This window comes from Crotalus tigris, unplaced genomic scaffold, assembly GCF_016545835.1.
Source record: "Crotalus tigris isolate CLP2741 ecotype Arizona unplaced genomic scaffold, ASM1654583v1 scf7180000017599.838750, whole genome shotgun sequence".
Lineage (NCBI taxonomy): Eukaryota > Metazoa > Chordata > Lepidosauria > Squamata > Viperidae > Crotalus > Crotalus tigris.
Window position 1 is genome coordinate 170909 of NW_024096503.1, and position 26451 is coordinate 197359.

The 26451-nt window shown below is 43.0% G+C and overlaps 1 protein-coding gene across 17 annotated transcripts in view; it reads left to right on the plus strand.

Annotated features, from left to right (window-relative positions):
• PTPRS (protein tyrosine phosphatase receptor type S) overlaps nt 1–26451 on the plus strand; it is a 344929-nt gene that overhangs the window by 104231 nt on the left and 214247 nt on the right. Inside the window, exon 1 of one of the 17 annotated variants that reach the window (XM_039366968.1) lies at nt 23541–23562. The exons of 15 other annotated variants lie outside the window; for them this stretch is intronic. The gene's annotated coding sequence lies outside the window, so the exon portion shown is untranslated. Of the gene's footprint in view, nt 1–23540; nt 23563–26127; nt 26152–26451 lie in introns of those variants that run through there. One more of the 17 variants, XM_039366966.1, reaches the window with a different exon arrangement.

A 26451-nucleotide genomic window follows, 5' to 3' on the forward strand; every position in this document is an offset into this window, starting at 1 on the left:
AAGCATTGAAGAGTGGTATTAATACTTCACATGATCTTGATTCTAGAGTGTGTGTCTGTGTGTGTGTGGGGGGAAATCATGGTCATGTGAATGTGAAATGCTGGAAAAGGTTGTAAATGCAAGCTGGTTGCCAAGCTTAGTAAGTAATAGTAATAGTAGTAAAGTTGGAAGGGACCTTGGAGGTCATCTAGTCCAACCCCCTGGTCGGGCAGGAAACCCTACACCATTTCGGACAAATGGCTGTCCAGTCTCTTCTTAAAAACTTCCAGTGTTGGAGCATTTACTGCTTCTGGAGGCAAGCTGTTCCACTGATTAATTGTTCTCACTGTCAGGAAGTTTCTCCTTAGTTCTAGGTTGCTTCTCTCCTTGATGAGTTTCCACCCGTTGCTTCTTGTCCTGCCTTCAGGTGCTTTGGAAAATAGCTTAATTCCCTCTTCTTTATGGCAGCCCCTGAGATATTGGAATACTGCTATCATGTCCCCCCTTGTCCTTCTCTTCGTTAAACTAGACATACCCAATTCTAGCAACCGTTCCTTATATGTTTTAGCCTCCAGTCCCCTAATCATCTTTGTTGCTCTTCTCTGTACTCTTTCTAGAGTCTCAACATCTTTTTTACATCGTGGTGACCAAAACTGGATGCAGTATTCCAAGTGTGGCCTTACCAAGGCATTGAAGAGTGGTATTAATACTTCACGTGATCTTGATTCTATCCCTCTGTTAATGCAGCCTAGCACTGTGTTGGCCTTTTTGGCAGCTGCAGCACACTGCTGGCTCATATTTAAGTGATTGTCTACTAGGACTCCGAGGTCCCTCTCACAGTTACTACTATTGAGCATGGTGCCACCTATGCTGTACTTGTGCATTTGGTTTTTCTTGCCTAAATGTAGAACCTTGCTTTTTTCACCATTGAATTTCATTTTGTTAGTTAGTGCCCAGTGTTCAAGTCTGTCCAGATCCTTCTGTATCTGAAGCCTGTCTTCTGGAGTGTTGGCTATTCCTGCCAGCTTGGTGTCATCTGCAAATTTGATGAGTTCCCCATCTATCTCTTCATCAACGATTTGGATGAAGCTGTCCAAAATGCAGGTGTTTGCGTGTTTGTTTGTTTGTTTGCCTTTGTGGCTGTCAGATCTCTGGAACCAGATTGAAAATACCATTTGGGGAGAGCATTGTAACTTCGAAGGGTTGCTAAGCAACCAGTCATTAAACGAGGATTGGTTGGGAAGGAGAAGTCAGGATAATGTCATCTTACTTCTTGTTTATTTATTAGACAAACTTACAGAGCCAGTCATCTATCAAAACACGCCCTGGGCTGTGAACCAGTTATTGAAACCACAATATAATTAAATGTTATATACAGATAGATAGATAGATAGATAGATAGATAGATAGATAGATAGATAGATAGATAGATAGATAGATAGTTTAAATGCTGAATATCTATTGGGCAGGGGGCTAGCAAAGCTATCTCGGGTAATGTTTCCCAAACTGGAGAAGTTTAAGATATGTGGACTTCAATTCCCAGAATTCCCCAGCCAGCTATTCCCCAGGTTGAGAATGGTTAAACTTCTCCAGGTTGAGAAACGCTGTTCTAGTTTGTGTGTGTGTGTGTATGTGTGTGTGTGTGTGTGTGTGTATTTGTCATTTGTTTCATCTATCCGCCTGATAACAATTGCATTTTTAATTGCGCTCAGCTTGCCTTGCCTTATTTCATTTGGGATTTATTATCCTGATTGCCCTCTGTGAAAACGGTTACTGGCCCTAGGGAGCCAAGCAAAACTTTAAATAAAATGGCTCAGAAGCCGATAGAAGGGAATATTTGTAGCTCAGGGTTGAACTGTGGGGTCTTTAGTACTCTCTAAGCTTTGCGGCTGTCTTGCAGACATCTCAGTACCCAAATAGGTAATATTATCAGTGTTGGAAGGGAATAATGGGGTTGGCTGTCTCTTTATATGGTGGCTTGCTCTGTCAGTGTTGGTGGGAATCTTCTTGATGGTTCCTTGATAGGGTTGTTAGACCACTAGTACTAAAGGCTGTCCATCCTAGAATGTACTAACTGAGGCATTCTGGGAGTTAAAATCCACCCATCATTAAAGTATGCAGGCCAGGGAATTCTGGGAGTTGAAGTCCATGCACACATATTAAAGTTGCTGAGATTGAGAACAATTGTCCTAGGCCAGAAGCCTGCCACTCCACTCTGAAGAGTCACCTATTAATCTGAGACCTTTTGCCAGGATGCATGAGCCCGGCCACAGAACTTCCTCCAAGGACTAGCTAAGGTTCTAGTCCTCATGCTTCTGAGTAAATATACAGGAAGCCAACCAATGCTGAGACCAACTCTGTATTGTCCCCCTGCAACTTTTCTTGCTGACATTTTAAGCAGCAATTTGATTTTCAGGGCCCTTACTGAAAATGATAGGGTTTTTAACCTGAAAGAGAGATTTTGTTGACCAAGGGTGTCCTTTAACCATAGACTCATATACTTTCTGGGTCTAGTCCAAAGCATCCTGCCAAAAATTAGCTTCAAAAAACTGCTGTTGTTGGAGGGTTGTTTTTTTTTTCTATCTGACAAAAGAAAAAGATTGGGGAATGATAGAGATAATATAATTTGGAGCAAAAAGGAAGCCAGGCACAGAAGGAGCCACAATGATTCCTAAACAACCCCCAGCAATTTATTAGATCAGCCTCTTTCCTGACTTTGCCTGGTAAACTATAATTTAGCTCCTCCTTAGCCCTTCCGTGACACAAAGCAAAACTCAGAGGCTAAAATTGCTATTTTAATCGAGTTGAGCTAAATCTTGGCAAGCTTTACTCCCTGATTTTTGGAGGAAAAAAAAATTGTTCTGGCAGCAGGGAGGTGACAAGCCAACCAAGTTTAAAGGAACAAATCAACTGTAGAGTTGGGGTGTGTGAATGGGGTTGCACTGGATTGTATGGGTGGTCCTCGACTTACGGCCATCATTTGGTGACTGTTCCAAGTTACAACGGCACTGACAAAAGTGATGGTCACGTGATCCAAATTTGGCAGCTTAGCAACTGGTTCATATTAAGATGGTTGCAGTGTTCCAGAGTCATGTGATCACCTTTTGCAACCATTTGACAAGCAAAATCAATGGGGAAGCCAGATTCATGTAATGACTGCTTGTTTCACTTAACAACTATGGTGATTTGCTTAACAACTGTGACAAAAATATCATAAAATGGGGCATAATTCACTTAACAGCTACCTTGCTTAGCAACAGAAATGTGGGGTTCCATTGTGGTCGTAAGTTAAGCACTACTACCTGTGTATGATGTGGCAGATTAATTTTAAAGGATTTCTGTATTTGGGGAAGCTTGGTGCTTAGAGAAATGCTTTCCAAACCTGGGTAAATCACCCCAAATTGGATAAAAGTGTTTTTTCTTTGGTATTTTCCTTTTTCACATGAACCACTTTTAAGGAGCTTTCTAACAACTGGTAAAAAAAGGACTTTTTAATCAGTGTTTCTCAACCTTGGCAACTTGAAGACATGGTGACTTTAACTAACAGAATTCCCCAGGCTGTCCGGTTGTTGCTGAGAATTCTGGGAGCTGAAGGAGGTTCTCAAAGTGTGTGGACTTCAACTCCCAGAATTCCCCAACCTGTCTGGCTGCTCCTGAGAATTCTGGAAGTTGAAGGAGGTTCTCAAACTGTGTGGATTTCAGTTCCCAGAATTCTCCAGGCTGCCTTAAAGTTGGGGCCTTCAGCTCCCCAAGAATTCTGGGAACTGAAATCGATGCGCTTGGGAGGCCCTCAAAATGGACTTCAACTCCCAGAATTCCCCAGCCTAGCTGGCCTTTGCTGAGAATTCTGGGAGCTGAAGGAGGGTCTCAAAGCACCCAGTCTTCAGTTCTCAGACTTCCTCTAGCTTCCTGGCCATTGCTTAGAATTCTGGGAGTTGAAGTCCACACTTCTGAAAAGCTTTTCGGGCAAAGAAAGTCTGATTAATGGTTGGATCTTTAAAATGGTAGCCAGTGAGGATCCCTAAAAGCTGTTGTAATGTTGTAAAACATTTTGCAAGAGACCAGGCAACATGCATTGGCATTGGGAAAAAAAAAAGTTGTGCTGGCTTTGCAACGTGTCGGTTGTGTGATCTCCAGGATGGATCAAGCTAGCTAAGTTGCATTTATGACCTGAATCGACAATGCAGGTTGGAAGTCCAAGCAGACATTACGTATTTCCAGGGTCATAGCGGAGAGGTTGTCTGAAGGGAAGCCAGACTTAGCTCCTTGGCGTGTGGGTTCAGAGAGGACCACATCAAACGTCCTTGTTTTCTGCTCTGTAAAGCTTCATCGCGTTGGATGCACATCCGTTACTTGTCTCTTCTGAAAAATGACAGGGGAAGAGAGAGAGGGGGAAAAAAAAACAAAATAAATAAATAACTGGTGGTGCTTTTCATGCTTTGAAACCTTCTCAAGTCCATTGTAAGCAAAGCGTATAATTGTGGTTTTTTTTTTTCCCAACAACCAAAGAGCTGCTTCTGTTCCCCTCAGCGTGTGTGCGTGTTTTTGCTAATGTACATATGCACCGAGGTTTTATTCTGAAACACCAGTCGTGCTTGTTGATAAGAGAAAAGAGGAATTAAAAAGGAGAGGAAACACACCTTAAAAAGCGCTTTTCTAGTCGTAAAAATTTCTGTGTTCAGCCAGATCTCGCATCTATGCAGGGCTGAAAGCCATTTTGAAGATAAATAGGCTTTATAGATGTTGCGTGTGAGGCTGAAGGCTCTGATCCGTTCTGAGTGGGGTTCTTAGACTACTTGCTGAGTTATTTCTTTTTTTAAAATAGGCCTGTTGTTTGGAGTTGGATATATTTTGACTTCATCGCTTTTTTGGGTTGAGGCAATCAAAGGGGAAAAAAAACCAGAAGAACAAAGCAGAACTCCATGGGCTGCGTTGCAAAACAGTCTCTTTGTGCGAACAGTAAGCTGGCAAGGTGCAAATTGTGAGCTAGCGTGCAAAAAGGCAGGAGCTAAATTAATTGAGGAAAAAAAAGAAGGAATATATGGCTTGGAAAGTCAAGGCTTAAGCAGATGGCAGGTCTTAAAGAATATCTGAAACTAGACAGCCGTTGGATCATTGATTTCCTGCCGGCTTCCCCATTGACTTTGTGGGAAGCTGGCCGGGAGTGTTTGCCTGCTGGGAAAGTCACAATTGGCAATCACATGACTCCAGGACATTGCAACCATTGTAAATACAAGTAGTCACCCACTTATTACGATCAAAATTCAGACGCTTGGCAACAAACTCCTATTTATGACGGTCACAGTGCCCCAGGGTCACGTGATCCTGTTGTGCACCTTCTGACAAGCAAGGTCAATGGGGAAGCCAGATTCACCGAACAACCGTGTTACTCACTTCACAACTGCATGACTCCCTTAACAACTGTGGCAAGACAGGGCGTAAAATGAGGAAAAACTCACTTAACTGTGTCTCAGGACAGAAATTTGGGGCTCCATTGTTGCTGTAACACCAGTTGCCAAGCACCTGAATTTTTTTTACCGTGTGACTATGGGAGTTGCGGTGGTGGCTGTAAGCACGAGGAAAAATCATAAGTCGCTTTTTTCAGCACCGTTGTAATTTCATACAGTCGCTAAAGGAACGGTTGTAAGTCGAGGACGACCTCGACTATAGCAAACTGAGTGTACTTTCTTTAAAGTTGTTGCTTAATGCAGGGTTTTTCAACCTTTTCACCCATTGTACCACTTTTAGGATATGGCAATATCCAGGTACCACCAGTCACCCAGCAATGTGTCAAAAACTTGATGACCCCCTCCCCAAAAAGGAATAAAGTGATGAAGTACAGGTAGTCCTCGACTTACAACAGTTTGCTTAGTGACTGTTTGAAGTTACAATGGCACTGAAAAAAGTGCCCCCCAAGCCACAGCCGAGCAAGACACCTGCCTGCCTGCCCACTGGCGCTCTTCCTCCTGTCCGAGGTTTTCATTGTTGTGAGCATTTCTGTTGAGGATTGGCAGCAGGGGTGGGGTGGGGGGTGTTTGGTTTTTATTCCCCCCGTCTGCTGGGTGGTTGCAGCAGTTTTGGTCACTTCACATGACTCCGGGACACTGTGACCGTCATAAATATGAATCAGTTGCCAAGCATCTGAATGTAAATCACAAGACCCTGGAGAGGCTGCAACATTCCAGCTGATCGGCGCTTCTTCTGGGCTCAGCAGAAGCATCAGAATCAGCGCCGAGCTCCAGCTGGATCCTGGCGCTGATCCTGGCGCTTCCACTGAGCCCTGACACTCCTGAAGAAGCGCTGATCAGCTGGAAAGCGGCACTGATCCTGGCGCTTCCACTGAGCCCTGCAGCTCCAGCTATCTCTCGCTCAGGCTTGTGCGGTGTGGTTCAGCTCATTCGCCTCCCCCGCTACCACTTTTCTAGGATGGTCGCGTACCACCTGCCAGGTGCCAATGTACCACAGGTGGTACCTGTACCACTGGTTGAAACGCCCTGGCTTAATGAATGCAACAGGTTTTTGAAGGTGTGGAAAATAATAAATTTAAATAGACATCGGGCGCTTCCATGAAGGAAGGCTTCTCAATAGCCACTAGAACCTCCAGTGATCCTTGCAGTGTACCTTTGTTAATTACAACTCAGCGACCACACTTTCTGTTGCTAAGCGAGACACACAACCGCTGCAGTTGTCAAATGAGTTTTGCCCCATTTTGCGACCTTTGTGGCCGCAGCTATTAAGGGAATCGCAGCAGTTGTTCAGTTAGAAACAGATCGTTAAGCGAATCTGGCTTCCCCATTGACTTTGCTTGTTAGAAGGTCAGCAAAGGGGGTTCCTTGAACCCCCCCCCAGACATTGCAAGGGTAGTTAATACCTGTCAGTTGCCAAGCGCCCAAGTTTTGATGGTGTGTCTGTGGGGGATGCTGCAACGGTCGTAAGTGTGAAAACCGGTCCTTAAGTCGCTTTTTCCGGTGCCGTTGTAATTTCACATAGTGAACGAACTGTTGTATGTTGAGGACTACCTGCTTGAGTCCAGGAGCAAATAAAGGATGTCTCTGCCATCTTGTGCCCCTTTTTAGGGGAAAGGAGGATCCACATCCCTCAACTGCTCTGATTTGCACGCTTTCTGCTTCCTGAGGGAAAACGTGCCTGGCTAGCTGTCACTTGTTCCTTGACGCTGAAGTTGTTGTGTGTTTTTGTTTTTTTAATCCTCCAGGCTAGGTTTTTCTCTCCCGTCTCCCCCGCACGCCTGCGCAGGCACGCCTCTCCCGAGTCGCGTCTCAAAAAATGCTGCAAGAATCTTCCCCCCACGCAGACCTTCGGAAAGGGGCCAGCTGGAGCGCTGGCAAGTTCAGGCGGGCCCTGGAGGTTGGCTTTCGTGTTTTGTCTCTTGCCACAGTCGCTTTGTGCCAGGACCAAACAAGGAAGATGGGCCTTGCTGGGGGTCTGTTAAAGACGTTCCTCCTCCGTGTGGATCTTTATGTTTTTTTTTCTGACGTTCAGTCTGATTGTCTGATTCTTGGGAGACTAGCTGGATAAGTCCCTGCCGTTTTCTTTGCAAGGCTTTTCAGAAAAGGTTAAATAATAATAAAGTTGGAAGGGATCTTGGAGGTCATCTAGTCCAACCCCCTGCTCAGGCAGGAAACCCTATACCATTTCATTTGCCATTGCCTGCTTCGAAGGGCGGAGAGAGAGAGAGTGACTTGCCCAAGGATGCTGGGCCAGCTTTGTGCCCAAGACAGGAGTAGAACTGGGTGATTGGTCTAAAGTCTAAAGTCGCCCAGTTGGCTTTCATGCTTAAGGTGGGACTAGAACGCACCGACTCCTGGTGATTGGCCCAAAGTCAACCAATTGGCTTTCATGCTTAAGGTGGGACTAGAACGCACCGTCTCCTGATGATTGGCCCAAAGTCACCCAACTGGTTTTCATGCTTAAGGTGGGACTAGAACTCACCGTCTCCTGATGATTGGCCCAAAGTCATCCAACTGGTTTTCATGCTTAAGGTGGGACTAGAACTCACCGTCTCCTGGTGATTGGCCCAAAGTCACCCAATTGGCTTTCATGCTTAAGGTGGGACTGGAACTCACCATCTCCTGATGATTGGTCCAAAGTCACCCAGCTGGCTTTCATGCCTAAGGCGGGACTAGAACTCACCATCTCCCGGTTTCTAGCTTGATGCCTTGACCACTACACTTGTCCTCGACTTATAACCATTCATTTAGTGACTATTTGAAGTTACAATGGCATTAAAAAGGAGTTCTGACTGCTTTTTTTTACACTTATGCCCATTGTAGCGTCCTCACAGTCATAAAAATTCAGATGCTTGGCAAGTGGCTCACATTTATGATGGCTGCAGTGTCCTGGAGGATCGCGTGATCCCCTTTTGTGACCTTCTGACAAGCAAAATCAGTGGGGAATGCCAGATTCACTTAACAACCGGGTTACTTAACAACAGCAGTGATTCCCCTAACTGCCGTACTATGTCCAGAAAGGTTGTTTCAACCGGGCAAAACTCAATGAACAACTCTCTCATTTAGCAACAGAAATGTTGGGTTCCGTTTTGGTCGTAAGTTGAGAACGACCTGTATATTTTTAGCCCTGGTGAAGAGGGCCCTGGCAGGGCTGGGCAGGAGACGGAGGAGGGGGTGAATCCGAAAAAAGAAGATAAGAAAATCTCGCTTCCAGGCAGCTGAGAGGTTCTCTTTTTAATTCTGTTTCTGGCTAGGAAAATTAGGTGGTTTCTGGAGCGTAAAGAGGGATCTGATGGGAAGATAATTGTGTCTCAGGGTGTAGATTATCTGGTAATCGAGCAGGAGGGAGGCAGTCCGGCTGCAAAGTTCCCTTGCAAGCCTGGAAGTTTGCAGGAGGCAAAAAAAGGCAGTACTATTTGGGAACTTGGGACTTTCTTCTCTCCTCCTCCTCGTCGCGAAGCTAAACCTGTTGGGCAGCGGCCTTTCCCTGCTTCCCGCCCCCTGTCCATGGAGAACTGCCAGCACCAAAGCTGATCAAGCAGATAGATCAGTGATGGCGAACCTTTTAGAGACCGAGTGCCCAAACTGCAACCCAAAACCCACTTATGCATCGTCGGGTGCCGGGTAGGTGTGGCCCATTGGGTGGGTGTGGCCCATTAGGTGGGCGTGGCTGCGGTGGTAACGGTAGACTGGGTGGGACTAAAAAGTTCAATCAATCCATTCCAACTTTGCAAGATCTTTTTTTTTTCCCCATGAGAAGTTGAAATTGACTGATTGTTAAACCAGTGGTTCTCAACCTGTGGGTTGGGACCCCATTTGGCTGTGGAATTCTGGGAGTTGAAGTCCACATGCCTTAAAATTGTCAAGGTTGAGAAACACTGGTTTAATTCAAGGAAAAAATAAAACACAGAAATGAGCAGAAACTTCGTTTTTGCCACACCGCTGGGTAGGAAAGATTTTAAAAAGTATGTAACTTTGCGTTCAAATAAGGAGAGGCTTGAGTCAGAGGGTAACTACCGAGTCGTTCCTTGAGAAAAAATAATAAGGCAGGGAGTCCTCGATTTACAACCATTCATTTAGTGACTGTTCCAAGTTACAACAGCACAGAAAAGGAGACTTACCTCCGGTCCTCATACTTACAACCGTCAGACTAGCTTCACTGTTAAAATGATCAAAATTTGGGCGCTTGCAACCGACATGTATTTATGATGATTGCAGCTTCTCAGGGTCACATGATCACCATTTACAACCATGGCGACGAGCCAAGTCAATGGGGGAAGCCAGATTCGCTTAATGACCACCTGGTTCATGCAACGACTGCATTGATTTTCTTACACACTGGCAAAAAAGGTCGTAAAATTAGGCCAAACTCACTGAATAAAGCAGTGGTTCTCAACCTGTGGATCAGGACCCCATTTGGGGTCGAACGGCCATTTCACGGGGGTCGCCAAACAACTCAGTCCGCCATTTTTTCCCCCTTTTCCTTAGCTGTGCGACTCCCTTTTATTCTGTTGGCTTTTGAAAGCCAATAGAAGAGACTTTCTTGAATAGAATCTAATTCTATTTGCTTTCAAAAGCCAATAGGAATTGTCCAGGTTGTCTCTGCCCTGCTGAGCCCGCCAAAAGTCCCATTCTGCAAACGGTGCTGCACCAGTTGAGTAGTCCTCGACTTACGACCGGTGGAGTAGTCCTCGACTTACGACCAGTTGGCGGTCGCGGCTTTAAAAAGGTTGAGAACCACTGGAATAAAGCATCTTGATTCACAACAGAAATTCTGGCCCCAGTTGCGGTCGTAAGTCAAGAACTTACTTAGGGTCTCCTGCTTGAGCAGGAGGTTGGGCTAGATGACCTACAAGGTCCCTTCCAACTCTGTTATTCTAAGACTAGCTGTATTCATAAGGAGCAGACAGAATTTCAAAGAATAGAGAGAATCCAGCTGAAATATTAGGATCAGACCTATTTTTGACTGCCAATGAGGACTGGTCTGATGCTGGAATAAAATCAAACAAAAGATTTTTTTTTTTATTTAAAACAAAATAATACTTGCAAAGGCATACTTTGCTTCCAAAGAAAAATATTTTTTTCTTTGAAGATCCCCAAGGTGTCCCCCTCTCTCCGTTGCCCTACCTGAATCACCCACAAAACTCAATACAGGTAAAGGGGAGGAGAGTGCTGAAGGAAAGAGAAGAGGAGAGGAAGAAGAGGGAAGTAGGGAAGAGAAGAAAGGGAGAAAGAAGGTAGAGAAGAAGGAGTGTGGATACAGTGAAAGGGGAAGTGGGCGAGCAACACCAAAAGTCATGTGTATGTATTTATTTCATTTTATCAAAAGTATCTTATATATGAATGTTAAAAGAATGTATGTTAACATCTGATACATATCACGGTATATGTATGGGAGAAAGTTTGGAAAAATTTAAAAAAAACTCAATACAGGTAGTCCTCGACTTATAACAGTTCATTTAATGGCCGTTTGAAGTTATAACGGCATTGAAAAAAAGTAACTTATGGTCGTTTTTCATACGTACGACCCTTGCAGCATTCCCCTGGTCACATGATCAAAATTCAGCCACTTGGCAACTGGCTCCTATTTATGACGGTCTCAGGGTGGCCGGGATTATGCAATCCCCGTTTTCGACCTTCCGACGAGCAAAGTCAAATCGGGAAGCCAGATTCACTTAACAACTGTCTTACCAATTTGACAGCTGCAGTGATTCACTTAACAACCATGTCGAGAAAGGTCATAAAAAGGGGCAAATCTCACTTAACCCCTGGAATGGAAATTTGGGCCTTAATTGTGGTTGTATGTCGAGGGCTACCCGTAATCGGAGAACCAACCCTGCTCCCTTCTAGCGCTGATCATATTACCTAGTTGGGTTATGAAAAGGTTGCAAAAGGGGATCACGTGACCCCAGGACACTGCAACCGTCATAAATATGAATCGGTTGCCGAGCATCTGAATTTTGATCAGGTGACCCGAAGGGGTTTGCTGCAACCAGACGTAAGTGTGAGAAGCAGTGCTCCGTCACTTTTTTCAGTGCCTTTATAAGTTTGAACGTTCAACTAAACAAATGGTTGTTAAGTCAAGGACTGCATGTATTGCTGCTGTTGTGGGTTCACCGGTGCAGCCACAATTCTGTCGGGGCTTCCTTGGAGCGTTTTTGTGCAGTTGAACCTGTGCATTTCATTTCTTTTCTGCTGTGCTGTGATGGTGGTGGTGTGCATTTGTTTCATTTCTTGATTAGATTTCTAAGCCGTCCCAATCTGGCCACCGGAGAGACCACAACATTTAAAACTAAAAGTGCAAAGCCATCAAACTCGCTGTCATTAATTTAAATGTCAATCTGTCTCTTGAGTGACCATTAGCACTGATGGAGCTGACTTCCTTGATTAGTTCAAAGTCCTGGGGAGTTGTTGAGGTTGGATGTACATTCGAAACAGGAACGGAGATGGACAAGCTGAACGACCGGTGGAAAGCCACTGCACAAAACAGTGAGGCTGAAATGGGGAAGCGTTTTGATTGCTTTTCGTTTGGAGGAGTGGGGGCCAGCCAGCGATTTTTCTGAGCAATTATAGAAGAAGTGTGTCTGCCGAAGCTGATGGAAACTTTTGCATTGAATAAAATTGGCCACCTTTGGGGGGGGTGCCATCCTAAATAGTCTTTATCAGTCTCAGCATCATTATGATTTATGGACTTCAGAGGAATGCTGGGAGTTGAAGTCCTTGCATGCTGGCTGGGGAATTTTGGGTTTTGAAGTCCACAAATGCTGGTTAGGGAATTTTGGGAGTTGAAGTCCACATATCCTGGCTGGGGAATTCTGGGACTTGAAGTCCACACATTCAGGCTAGAAATTCTAAGGCAGGGGTCTTCAAACGTGGCAACTTTAAGACTTGTGGACTTCAACTTCCAGAATTCCTCAGCCAGACAGGGCTGGCTGAGGAATTCTGGAAGTTGAAGTCCGCAAATCATAAAAGGGCCAAGTTTTAAGACCCCTGTTCTAAGAGTTGAAGTCCATGCCTGGAAGCTGAGGAATTCTGGATCTTGAAATCCACAAATGCTGGCTGGGGAATTCTGATCTTAGTCTTTAAATGCTAGCTGGGAAATTCTGGGAGTTGAAATCCCCGCATCTTGCGGCTAGCGGGATTGAGAAACACTGCTTCAGATGTTGGTCAGAGATGGCCGTTCTGAAATGCAGCACATCTGGAAGAGGAACTATATTTTCAGCAGAGATGGACAAGCATGTCCATTTTTAAAATAAATTGATACGGATCAATCTATGTAGATAAAAATAAATGCAAATAGACATTCTAAACATTGCTTCCTGCAGTCAATTAATCAACCTACATGCTCTCTGCATGCACTTAGGACTGGAGACCACTAATCTAGAGTCATCCAACCGCTCTTAGGCACAATTAAGAATAATTCTTCAACAATGCTATATAGACATGAGAATTGTGGGTTTTTTTTCAACCTTGGCAATTTGAAGATGAACATAGAACAAAGAATAATGGAATTGGAAGGGACCAACCCCCTGCTTGAGCAGGAGACCCTATATCATTTCAGATAAATGGTTGTCCAGTCTCTTTGTAAAAGCCTCCAGTGATGCAACAGCCACAATTACTGCAATCAAACCATTCCATTGGTTGATTGTTCTCGCTGTTAGGAAATTACTCCTTAGTTCCAGGTTGCTTCTCTCCTTGATTAGTTTCCATCCGTTGTTTCTTGACTTCCCTTTTGATGCTTTGGAAAATAGTTTGACTCCCTCATCTTTGTAGGAGCTCCTCAAATGTTGGAACATTGCTATCATTGTCTCCCCTCATCCTTCTTTTCGTTAGAGTAGACATTCACAATTCCCATAACCATTCTTCGTATGTTTTAGCCTCAATTCTAACTTCAACTCCCAGAATTCCACAAGCTGACTGAGGAATTCTGGGAGTTGAAGTCCACCCGTCTTCAAATTGCCAAGGTTGAGAAACACTGCTCTACGCCCAGTTTGGATGATAAATTATGTGCTGGTCACCCTGATTAGATCTGGAGTTGATGTCCCTCTAACCATGACACACTTGTTTCCTGGAAACTTTTTTTTTTTTTTACTGTTTTCCTGTTTGCTGCCTCCATCTCACCCCCAGTGAGACACCTTGAAGTTGTCCTTAGCTGCACCAAAGCGATGATTTTACTTAGGGGAAGGATGGTGTGATTGTTTCTGAATCTTGCCATATAACGGGACCTTCTGGGATGTGGGACCTCTTAAAGCGGTGACTCATTTGTTCCTTGTCTCGCACTTAAACGGCTGTGGCCCACTTTAAACGAGTTTGCCGGTAAGGATTGGTTCCCAGAGCGGTGGAGAGTCTGGAAACAGCCACTTGCAAGCTTTCCTGCGATCAGCAAACAGACCAACATCCCAGAAGACTGTTAAAAAGAAGATCAGGAAGTCTGGGATCTAATATGCATGAGGGTATATTGGTTTTAAGTGGAAATGAGTTCAGTTGCTGCAGTTCTCGTAAGTGTATTCCTTGCGGCTCAATAAATCTTGCTAAAGAAGACTCTGGAAGAATCTTGACTCCGGAAAAGAATCATGTTGGATTTTAGGTAGCTGCTCCAAAGTCTGGAAGTTGGTTTGTTTCTAGGTCTGATCATGTTCCCAGCTGGCTGGTTTGATAAGTGAGACATTTGTTAAGTGAGTTTTGCACTATTTTACAATCCCTCTTGCCGCAGTTGTTAAGGGAATCACCGCAGTTGTTCAGTTAGTAAAACGATTGTTAAGTGAATTTGGCTTCTCCATTGAGTTTGCTTGTTAGAAGTTCACAAAAGAGGATTGCAACCGTTACAAATATGAGTCAGTTGCCAAGCGTCAGAATTTTGATCACAAGACCATAGGAATGCTACAATGGTTGTAAGTGTGAAAAACGGTCGTAAGTCCCTTTTTTCAGTTCTGCTGTAACTTTGAACGGTCACTAAATGAGCGGTCGTAAGTTACAGTGTACCATATAAAGCACCACATTTTGACCTTCACTCCTTCTGCCTTTCCCATGCCCAACGCTGAGAATTTTACTCTTTGTTCGAAAGTGAACAACCTGTGTGTGTGTGTGTGTGTGTGTGTGTGTGTGTGTGTGTGTTTGTGCATCTCTGTGTCCATACAAGAGCACCAATTTTGTAGTATAGGTAATCCTTTATACGTGCTGTATGAATTGATGATTTGTGCTATTGTAACTAAAGTGGCTGTCTCCTTCCAGCATCTCCCTATATATGGCAAATAGTCCTTGACTTACAACCATTTGTTTATGACCGTTCAAAGTTACAGCAGCGTTGAAAAATTGACTTACGCTGAACAATTGCAGCGAGAAAAGTTGTAAAATGGAGCAAAACTCAGCGAACAATTGTCATGCTTAGCAATGGAAATTTTGGGCTCAATTGTGGTCGTAAGTCGAGGACCACCTGTACGGTGATTTTGAAGCAGACAAAGAGACAGGAATCAAAACTCGCAACCTCTCCGAAACGGAAATCCAGCCTGGCTGAGCTCTGGAGAGAATTTCTCGCCAGCAAAATGTCTTTGCTGACTTGATAAATCCCGTTATTAAAAGTTTTATGGCAAATAACCGCCTCTCGCATTATTGTCAAATGCACCTTACATTATTGTCGAACACAGGTAGGCCGGCATTAATCGGGTTATGACGGGACCACATTGAATTCCTCAAATTAATTTAGAGAAAATGCAGAAAGTCAACCCACCCTGGGCTGGATTCTAAGCTATGAAATATCCTCCAGTTCAAATTGAGGCCAACACATTCTTAAGTCCAATTTAGAACTGTCATATTTAGAACTTCCTGCTTTATTTATAATAATAATAATAAAGTTGGAAGGGACTTTGTAGGTCATCTAGTCCAACCCCCTGCTCAGGCAGGAAACCTTATACCATTTCGGACAAATAGCTGTCCAGTCTCTTCTTAAAAACTTCCAATGTTGGAGCATTCACCGCTTCTGGAGGCAGGTTGTTCCACTGGTTAATTAACCAGTCAAGAAGTTTCTCCTTAGTTCTAGGTTGCTTCTCTCCTTGATTAATTTCCATCCATGCTTCTTGTCGTGCCCTTAGGCGCTTTGGAGAATAGCTTGACTCCTTCTTCTTTGGGGCAGCCCCTGCGATACTGGAACACTGCTATCCTGTCCCCCCTCATCCTTTTCTTCATTAGACTAGACAGCCCCAATTCCAGCAACCGTTCCTTATATCTTTTAGCCTCCAGTCCCCTGATCATCTTTGTTGCGCTTCTCTGTACTCTGTACAAGATGGTTTGTTTTGGGTTTGGCTTGAGGGAGCGATTATTGCTGTTGATTTCTCCATTTAATTTGTGGGCGGCTCCTTAACTGCCTTAAAATCGTTGGCGTATCCATGTGCTAGATAAATCCATACTTTCCTGCCCACACGCAATTCCGGCTGTGGCACCTATAGATATGTCTCTCGGGGGCGAGCCCATCTGATTTGATCGGATCCTTCTAATTAAACCGACATGCTGGAATGTAAAGCATCCAACTTCAAAGCGTAAAATGTGATTTCTAAGAATGCCCGGAGAGCTCACACAGAATCTAGATTTTGAAAATCAACGGGATGGGGTTAGCAGGTGTTTGGCAGAGAAATCTGTCCAGTTCACTCCGAAAAAAGTCAAGTAAAAGAGAGAACTTTTATTTTGCTTTCTGTTTGTTATTTTTTTGCTTTGCAAAACCATTTTTTTGAGGGGGGGGAATGGCTGGGGTTTGTGGGAAGGAGGCCTCAAGAGCTGTTTGTAGATCAGGGGTCTTCAAACATGGCCCTTTTATGACTTGTGGACTTCCAACTCCCAGAATTCCTCAGCCAGGCACATTTAAGTTTACATTTTTATCATCATCCCGAAAGGAAGAACACAAGATAGTGACATAGGAATAGGAATATCCAGAACACACAGAGGAAAAAAGGCGGGGAAAAAGGGAAACACCCCCTTCATACCCACAGCAACCAATCAGAGTGTAGATTGCCTCATGCATGAGTCAGCACTCTCTAATTCAGCTGTGCCTGGCTGAGGAATTCTGGGAGTTGAAGTCCACAAGTCATAAAAGGGCCAAGTTTGAAGACCCCTGTTGTAAGTAGCCTCAATTTATAATCACAATGAAGACCCAAATTTCCCTTGTTATATGAGTCACAACCAATAATATGTCTTTTTTTGCCCCAGTTGTTAAGTGAAGCATTGCAGTTGTTAAGTGAATCATGAGGTCATTCAGCGAATCTGACTTCCTCCATTGACTTTGCTTGTCAGAAGCTGGGGAAGGTTGCAAATGGCAATCACATGACCCCGGGATGCGGCAACCGTCATAAATGCAAACCAGTTGTCAGGTGCCCGAATTGTGATCATGTGATCGTGGGGACGGTTGTAAGTCACTTTGTTCAGTGTCGGCGTAACTTTGAACGGCCGCTAAAAGAATGGTTGTAAGTCGAGGAATACCTGGAATAGGCAAAATTCAAACTTTCCCCCCCTGAACTAGCCAATAAAACCAGGATATGATTAATATCTTGATGAAACATGTAAGGCTCCCAAACGGTGTGAATGCCCCCATCGCAGTTCATTCAATGACCCACAGAAGGAAAACAGCAACACAATAAGGAGAATTGTTGTTATTTGGAAACAGTGGCAAAGTAGAGAGATTAACCACAATAATTTCCTTCCTTCCTTCCTTCCTTCCTTCCTTCCTTCCTTCCTTCCTTCCTTCCCTCCCTTTCGTTTCTGTTCTTTCTTTCTTTCTTTCTTTCTTTCTTTCTTTCTTTCTTTCTTTCTTTCTTTCTTTCTTTCTTTCTTTCTTTCTTTCTTTCTTTCCATGTCACCACCACATGGCTCTGGACAGCTTACATTACAAAATGATTAAAATGTAAAACAATAAATATGACATTAAAGTTTACAGAGAAATAGCTGAGATGCAGGAGGTATACAAAGGGGAAGAAGTGGGATCTTCTATTTAATCCAGTGACCACCTTCAGAATTGATTTATTGATTACATTTCTATATCTCCCGTCTCACCGGGTAACTTTGGGTAATTTACAACAGCGTAATGATACAAGCATCAGAATGAAACGATATCAGCATGAATAAAAACACAGCTTTAAGCAGAATTTAGAACAAGTTAATGTTTACCCTTATAAAGTTAATTCTTGTGCGCATTGCAGATGTCTCTTTGGTGGCGGCCCTTTTCCTAAAAGGTAACCTAAGATTCTAGTCCTCTTGGTTTCTAAGCAAAAGAATAGCAGACCTAGGAATATGGAAAGTAGGCCTCTTCTTTACTGGTCCCTCCCAGTTCAGTGTGATGAGTTTTCCAGATGTGGTTTCAAAAGCTAAAAATGTTCATGGTCAGAGTTTCCCAGATAAACTGGTGCTGCATCTGGCTCTTTTTTAAAAAGCCTTTAATTCAAAGAAGAAATTCCTCAATTCCTCTTTTTCTGATCAAGAAAGAGAAATGCAGCCGGGAGGCACCCAGATCCCAGGAAAAAACAGCCTCATTGCCAATTGTTCCTCCCCCAGTCCAGCTTCTGCTTTCTCTCCGTGGGCTCTGTGCCAGCTTGAGGACAGCATAGCCCTTTCTTTCTTTCTTTCTTTCTTTCTTTCTTTCTTTCTTTCTTTCTTTCTTTCTTTCTTTCTTTCTTTCTCTTCCTTCCTTTCTTTTTCTTTCTCCCCTTCCCCTCCTTCCCTCCTTCCCTCCTTCCTCTATTCCTTTCTCTTTCTTTTTCTTCCTTCCTTCCTTTTTCTTTCTCCTCTTCCTTCCTTCCCTCCTTCCTCTATTCCTTTATTTCTTTCTTTCGTTCCTTTCTTTGTGTCTTTTTCTCTCCTTTCTTTTTCTTTCTTGACTCTCTTTTTCTTCCTTTCTCTCTTTCTTTCCTTTATCTATTTCTTTTTCTTTATTTTTTCATTTTGTCTCTTCTTTCTTTCTCTCGTTCTTTCCATCTCTTTCTTTGATCTTTCTTTTATAATAATAATAATAATAATAATAATAATAATAATAGAGCTGGAAGGGACCTTAGAGGTCTTCTAATCCAACCCCCCACTCAGGGAGGAAACCCTATACCAGTGATGGGAACCTTTTAGAGACCAAGTGCCCAAACTGCAAACCAAAACCCACTTATGCATCATCAGTGCCCATTGGGTGGGTGTGGCCCATTGGATGGGCGTGCCTGCGGTGGTAACGACAGACTGGGTGGGACTAAAAAGTTCAATCAATCAATTCCAACTTTGCAAGATCTTTTTTTTCCCGCGAGAAGTTGAAATTGACTGATTGATTGAACCTTTTTTTTTTTTGCACATGTCGCGGAGGCCTAAAGGTTTTATAAAACCCAGCTGAAGGCCTAGGACTGGGCGATGGCACGCATGCCCACAGAGAGGGCTCTGAGTGCCGCCTCTGGCACCCGTGCCATAGGTTCGCCACCACTGCCCTATACCATTTCAGACAAATGGTTGTCCAGTCTCTTCTTAAAAACTTTTTCTTTTTCTTCCTTCTTTTCTGTCTCTCTCTGGGACATACATTATTTACTTGGATATTTTTGAAAGATTGAAAGTAAGAAAGTTATAAGAAAAAACATATAGGAAGGTATACCAGTGGCAGAGAGTAAATATGGCTAGATAAACCACATATAAAATTTGTTAGGTTCCAATATGCACTGCAGCAAACATTGGCCTCTTTACCTAAACGAAACCCAAATGTTCCTAGGAAACTTTAAGTCAAATCTCCTCAGTTAACACCGGACATCAAAACTACCCACCATAAGCAATACTCAAATCGTAAGCCAACTTAGAAGATAACCCTGTGCACAAAAGAACCCACATTTTAGCACAAATTTGAATATGGAGTTACGATCCAAGAAGGATTTCCAATTAAATTTAAATTCTACAACAGATTTGTTTTTAAAATACAACATTATTCTGGGCAATGAAGCATATACTCCTACAGAGCCACTCTTCTGAAGAAAATGTTAAAAGATCTTTTCCGGTAAAAAACCAATATGGTATTGTTTTTTTTCCCCTCCCTCGTACTTGTGGCGTGCATTTTCTTTACATTTTGAGTTTCCTGCAAATAGCTTTTCCTGCATTACGGTTTGCATTAACCACCGGTTCCCTCTTCTCTTATGCTCTGGGGATATTTGTCAATCATCCTGCCCGACTAGAAAGTGGAATAAGAAATCAAAGCAACATCTTAATGTCGTTTCAATTTGGCTGTGAATACAGAATGGAAAATTCTCTCAAGCCAACTTGATTGTCTGATTTTTTACTGTTTGCCCTTTCTAGTTATGGGGCAGATCAGGATTTGGACTTCAACCCCCAGAATTCCCTAACCAGCCTTACTGGCTGGGGAATTCTGGGAGTTGAAGTCCACGCAGCTTAAAGTTGAGAAATTCTGATATATACAGGTAGTCCCTGACTTAGGACCACAGTTAAGCCCCAAATTTCCGTTGCTAAGTAAGGCGGTTGTTAAGTAAGCCTGGCCCCATTTTGCCACTTGTTTGCCACCCTTGCTAAACGAATCACTGCCGTCGTTAAGTGAACCATGCAGTCATTATGCGAAGCTGGCCTTCCCCATTGACTCATATTTCTACTGTCCAGCCTTTTCCCACCAGCCTGGCTGTGCTCTTTAATGAAACCATAAAGGCTGGTGTCAAATAAAGGAATTGTGTGTGAAGGATGGCTGGACACGCATCGCCAAGCGTTCATTCCGTTGGATCTTTCATTCTGATACATCAAAATGACCCTTCAGAGAAAGAATCAGGTAGCTGCCTGTAAATTGACAGCTGGCGAACAGCCTGATTGATCACAATTGCACTGGACCACGCTGAAGAGAATTCTCTCCTGTTTGCTTGCTTAAACAGGTGGTCCTCGACTTACGACTTACGGTTTCACAAACTTTATTTTGTGAAACCGTAAGGTTGCCTCAGTCGTTAAGTGAGTCGTGGTGTCGTTAAGTGAATCCCTCTCCGGCACCCCCCCCCCCATTGACTTTGCTTTGGGAAGGTCAAAAATAATGAGGATGTGTCCCCAGGAGGCTGCAATCGTAAGTCACTTTTTTCAGGGCTGCCTAACTTCAAACGATCGCTAAATGAATGGTTGAGCATTTCCTGGAAGTAAGTTGATTTCTTTTCGGGCTGTTTTCAGATTTAGGCAGCTTTAGGATAACATTGCATCAGGCAACTGGTCCCCTGAAAGCAGTTCCAACTCAACTTACGACAGCAGTGACTTAAGATAATCCCAGTTGTAACCAATTTTGGTCACCATGCTACAAAAAAGATGTTGAGACCTTGGAAAAAATTCAGAGAAGAGCAACAAAGATGATCCAAGGCCTGGAGACTAAAACATATGAAGAACGGCTGCAGGACTTGGGTTTGGCTAGTCTAAAGAAAAGAAGAAATAGGGGAGACATGATAGCAGTGTTCCAGTATTTGAGGGGCTGCCACAAAGAAGAGGGGGTCACATTATTCTCCAAAACACCAGAAGGCAGGATGAGAAACAATGGTTGGAAACTGACCAAAGAGAGAAGCAACGTGGAATTGAGGAGCTTCCTAACAGTGAGGACAATTAACCAGCGGAAAGGCTTGCCACCAGAAATTATGGGTGCTCCATCAGAAGGTTTTTAAGAAGAGACTAGATCAGTGGTTCTCAACCTTTTTAATGCCACGACCCCCCCCAACCGGTCGTAAGTTGAGGACTACTCAACCGGTCATAAGTCGAGGACTACTCAACTGGTGCAGCGCCGTTTGCAGAATGGGATTTTTGGCGGGCTCAGCAGGGCAAAGACAGCCTGGACAATTCCTATTGGCTTTTGAAAGCCAATAGAATTACACTCTATTCAAGAGAGTCTATTCTATTGGCTTTCAAAAGCCAATAGAATAAAAGGGAGGAGCACAGCTAAGGAAAAGGGGGGGAAAATGGCGGACTGCGTTGTTTGGCGACCCCCGTGAAATGGTCGTTCGACCCCAAATGGGGTCCCGACCCACAGGTTGAGAACCACTGGACCAGATAGACACTTGTCTGAAATGGTATAAGTTCTCCTGCTCGAGCAGGAGGCTGGACTAGAAGACCTCCAAGGTCCTTTCCATCTCCTATCCTATCCTATTCCATTCCATTCCATCTCTCTTCATTCTATTCTATTCTATTCTATTCTATTCTATTCTATTCTATTCTATTCTATTCGTAAGTTGAGGACTGCTTGTAAAAAGTTAAAAATGTCATAAAAGTATACCTAAATATATCCAGGCTCCTTGGATAAATAGACTACTAGACACAATCCTTCATTCACATGGGTGCAAGTAGTCCTTGACTTACAACCATTCATTTAGTGACCGCTCAAAATTACAACAGCACCTTGCTCAGCACTGAAAAAAATGAAGAAGAGATAATCAAGAAAATACTGGACTGTGCAGAAACAGATAGACTTAACTCTGAAGATTAAAGAAAAGGAAAACAGAACCCCGGGACACGCCAGTTGCAAAGCGCTTGAATTTTGATCATGTGACTCTGGGGATGCTGCCACGGTTGTAAGTGTGAAAACTGGTCATGTCACTTTTCCCAATGCTGCTGTAACTGCGAAATCACTAAACAAATGGTCGTAAATGGAGGACCACCCATGAGGAGTTAATCTGCGTTTTTTTTTTTTTTTTAAAAATCTGTTTTGTCCTATCTGTCTCAGCTTCCCCAAAGTAAGAAAAGAAAGGTGGAAATGGACAAAGGCTCATTGTTTTTGAGGATTTTAAAATGGAAATATTACTTGTCAAGAGAGGGGGAGAGAGAGAGAGAGAGATTTTGCTTAGGTTTGATGCTGTGTGTCTACAGTCTTGGCACATCGCCTCAGAATTGCTTGCCCACAGATGCTCCTTTTTAAAAGGAGACACTTTTTTTTTAATCTTATACCTGAGTTGTCGAGAAACGGGCATATCATACCGTTATCCATTCTGTTCTTGCCTCCTTTGACGCCTCTTTCAAATATGACCTGCATGTTGAATCATTTTAGTGGGTGTGTTTGTGGGGTTCAAACTTTTCTATGCTTCAAGAACCCACTAGGTTATATATATGTATGTATGTATGTATGTATGTATATGTATATGTATATGTATATGTATGTATATATATATATATATATTCCTGGCGATCCCAGTGAAAGAAGCAAAGTTGTAGGGCTTGAAAATTGGCCAAATTCCCCTGGAGCTCCATCAAGGTTGGGGAAAAAAAAAAAACCATAGTGGCCAGAATCTGGAGGGTTTGACTAGATCAGTGGTTCTCCACCTGTGGGTCGGGACCCCATTTGGGGTCGAACAACCATTTCACAGAGGTCGCCAAACAAGGCTGTCCGGCATTTTTTTCCCTTTTCTTTGGCCACGCCCCTGGCACCCAGTGATGTATAAGTGGTTGGGGATCACCACAACATGGGGAACTGTATTATGGGGTCGCGGCATTAGAAAGGTTGAGAACCACTGGACTAGATGATCTCTTAGGTTCCTCCGACTTCATTATTTCAGTGCTCCAAGTGTTGATTTGGCTGTTTTTTCCCAACACTCTGGCCTGGTTGGGAACGGTTGGTATGAAATTGACTTGCAATTGATATAGTATAAATATATTTAAATTAATCCTGTTTAATACAGATAGTCTTTGACTTACAAATTTTCATTTAGTGACTATTCAAAGTTACAACGACATGGGAAAAAGTGACTTAGGACCAGTTTTGAAACTTGCCACTGTGGTCACGTGATCAAACTTTGGAGGCTTGGCAACTGATTCATATTTATGACGGTGGCAGGGTCCCGGGACCACAGGATCCCCTCTTGCGACCGTCTGACAAGCAAAGTCAACAGGGGAAGCCAGATTCATTTAACAACCTAACAATTGCAGTGATTCACTTAACAACTGTGGCAAGAAAGGTTGTAAAATGGGGCAAAAACTCACTTAACAAGTGTTTCGCTTAGCAGCAGAAATTTTGGGGTCAATTGTCATAAATTGAGGACTGCCTGTACAATAAGTGGACCCACGCGTTGTTGAATGTTTGGTGATTGTGCATTCTTTTTTTACGCAGACTGGCAAGGAATCGCTTCGGTGGCTCAGTTCGTGGCAATTTTTGGCCAGGCTGCTGGTCAGTGACGTTTTATGAAAGGACACTTATTTTTCAGCTGATTTTATTCTGCTAAGTGAGATTTTCTCCCTCCCTCTCTCTCTCTCTCTCTCTCTCTCTCTCTCTCTCTCTCTCTCTCTCTCTCTGGAGCCTTTGAGCTGTGATGAAGTTGTTGGTTTTTCACATCTCCGGTGACCAATTGCGGGAGTGACAATCCCAACAGCGGTATCGTGAGCAAAACTTTGGATGATAAATAGGTGCTACATGGTGGAGTAAATTGGGTGGAGCAAGGATGGCAGTTGGGGTGGTTATGGCAGGACCTGCTAAGGGAAGACGATGGAAAAACTGAGGCTGAGAGAAAGACTTCCGATCTCATCCTGTGGCCGAGCTGCATTCTATCCATTATTTTATTTTATTGTATTCGTTTCATTTTATTCATTTTATTATTTTTATGTTATTGTGTTTCATTATTTTATTTTATTTTATTTGTTTTATTTTGTTTTGTTTTTTATTTATTTTGTTTTGTTTTATTTATTTTATTTTATTATTATTTTTATGTTACTGTGTTTCATTATTTTATTATTTCATTTCATTGTTTTCTTTTATTTTATTCCATTCTATTATTTTATTATTTTACAGACAGTCCTCGATTTACAACAGTTCATTTAGTGGCTGTTCGAAGTTACAAGGGCGTTTAAAAAAAGCCACTTTTGACCATTTTTCGCATTTTATTTTATTATTTTTATGTTATTGTGTTTCATTATTTTATTTTATTATTTATTTTATTTTATTATTTATTTTATTTTATTATTTTACTTATTTGTTGCTTTATTTTATTTTATTATTATTATGTCATTGTGTTTCATTATTTTGTTTTATTATTTCATTTCATCATTTCATTTCATTCCATTCTATTATTTTATTATTTTACAAGCAGTCCTCAACTTACAATGGTTCATTTAGTGACCGTTCGAAGTTACAAGGGCGTTGAAAAAAAGCCACTTTTGACCATTTTCCCCTTTTTTTATAACTGTTGCGGCATCCCCAAGGGTCGCGTGATAAAAATGTGGACACTTGGCAATTAACTCGTATTTATGATGGTTGTAGCGTCCCCGGGGGTCGTGGGATCCCCTTTTTGTGACCTGACAAGCAAAGTCAACGGAGGGGGGGGAGCCAGAGTCACTTAACAACCGTGTTCCTGCAGTGATTCACTTAACAACTGTGGCGAGGAAGAACGCAAAATGAGGCAAACTTGGAACGGTCACCCAAGGAACGGTTGTAAAACTATCTGTATTTTTTTTAAAAAAAAACTATTAAGAATCTGAGGCTCAGAAAAATCTTTTTAAAAGTAGACGCAGCTGGATAATTATTATTATTTATTTATTTTTATTTTATTCAAATACAAATAATACAAACATAACACATAGATCAATGGTTCTCAACCTTTTTAATGCCACGACCCCCAACCAGTTGTAAGTTGAGGACTAAACCGGTCGTAAGTCGAGGACTACCCAACCAGTTGTAAGTCGAGGACTTTCCCTGCCCGGGAGCGCTGCGCATGTGTGGTGTCGCCCCCTGCGCTGGCCGAGGTGTAGCTGGCAAGCGGCAGAGACGGAGCAGGCCAACCACCGGCTGGGCCACCAGCTGGCCCAGCCCAAGGGAGCTAAGGCACCTGCCGGAAAAGGGGAAAAAATGGCGGACAGCCTTGCTTGGCGACCCCCGGGAAATGGTCGATCGACCCATAGGTTGAGAACCGCTGACATAGATCTAAATAAAAAACAATATAAAAGAATACAAGTACTACACTGTACCCACGCCCCTGGAGACCATTTTTATTACCTATACGTCTTCTCCTATAACAACTAGCAACACACAATATATTTCAATTGTGCCCTTATCCTCCTCCAAAACAGCATATCTTCTTGAGCAGATTTATCCCCTTTACCTTCCACCAAAACCGTTTTTTATAAAATCATCCCATGTTTCATTATACCCGGATTAAAAGCCTCTTTTTTAATGCCAATTTTTTGCTGGCGGACTTTGGGCGCCAGGAAGAAGGCCGAGCAGCCGATGCTGGTTCGGAGAAAGTGCTACAGATGTGGGAGGTTCGCTTTATATTTGGAAAAACTGAGTCAACACACTTGGAGCCAGCTGTGCTGTTGGAGGAAACTGACTCCCGTGTGCAAAAATGTGAATATATATATATATATATATATATATATATATATATATATATATATATATATATATATATATATATATATATATATCAGAATCTCCTCTCTATGTGTGAGAATTAGAGTCAGGGAAGGTGAAGATTTTTTTACAAATTGCCCTGGTTTCTTCTTGCTGAGCTGCTTTTTCATCTCAGGCTGCGGATTGTATGTTTTCGCATCTCTTGTTTTTGTGCTGGGTTTTCATGATTGTTAGCCGGGTGGAGTCGTGAACTTCGGGCTGCGCATCAATGGAGACATTCAACAAAGAAATGGATTGGTGTGGTGTGGTGTGGTGTTGAAAAGGGAGGGCGATTTGCTGAGGTCAGAAAGAAAGAAATAGAAATTTTGGAGCTGGGATGGCACACTTTGGGATGTTTTCTCCGGGTGGAAAAAAGTAAGGAATAATTTTAGCTGAAGGCATAGACTGAAGAGGGGATTTGGGGGATGGGAACGATGGGAGGTGGGGACCGTGCCCCAGAGCCTGGCCCTCTTGGCTGTCCTCTTTTGGCTTCTCGGCACCAGCCTGACCCTCAAACTCAAGAGGGGTTCAAAAAGACAGCGTCAATGGTTAACAGGGAGCATGTGTGTAGAAATATCAACCAGGCTGTCTCTGAGCATGTCTTGACTGGTTTTGTTTTTTTTATTTAACAGCCCAGATTGGATTAAGGGTTGGAGGGTAATGGGAAGTGGAGAA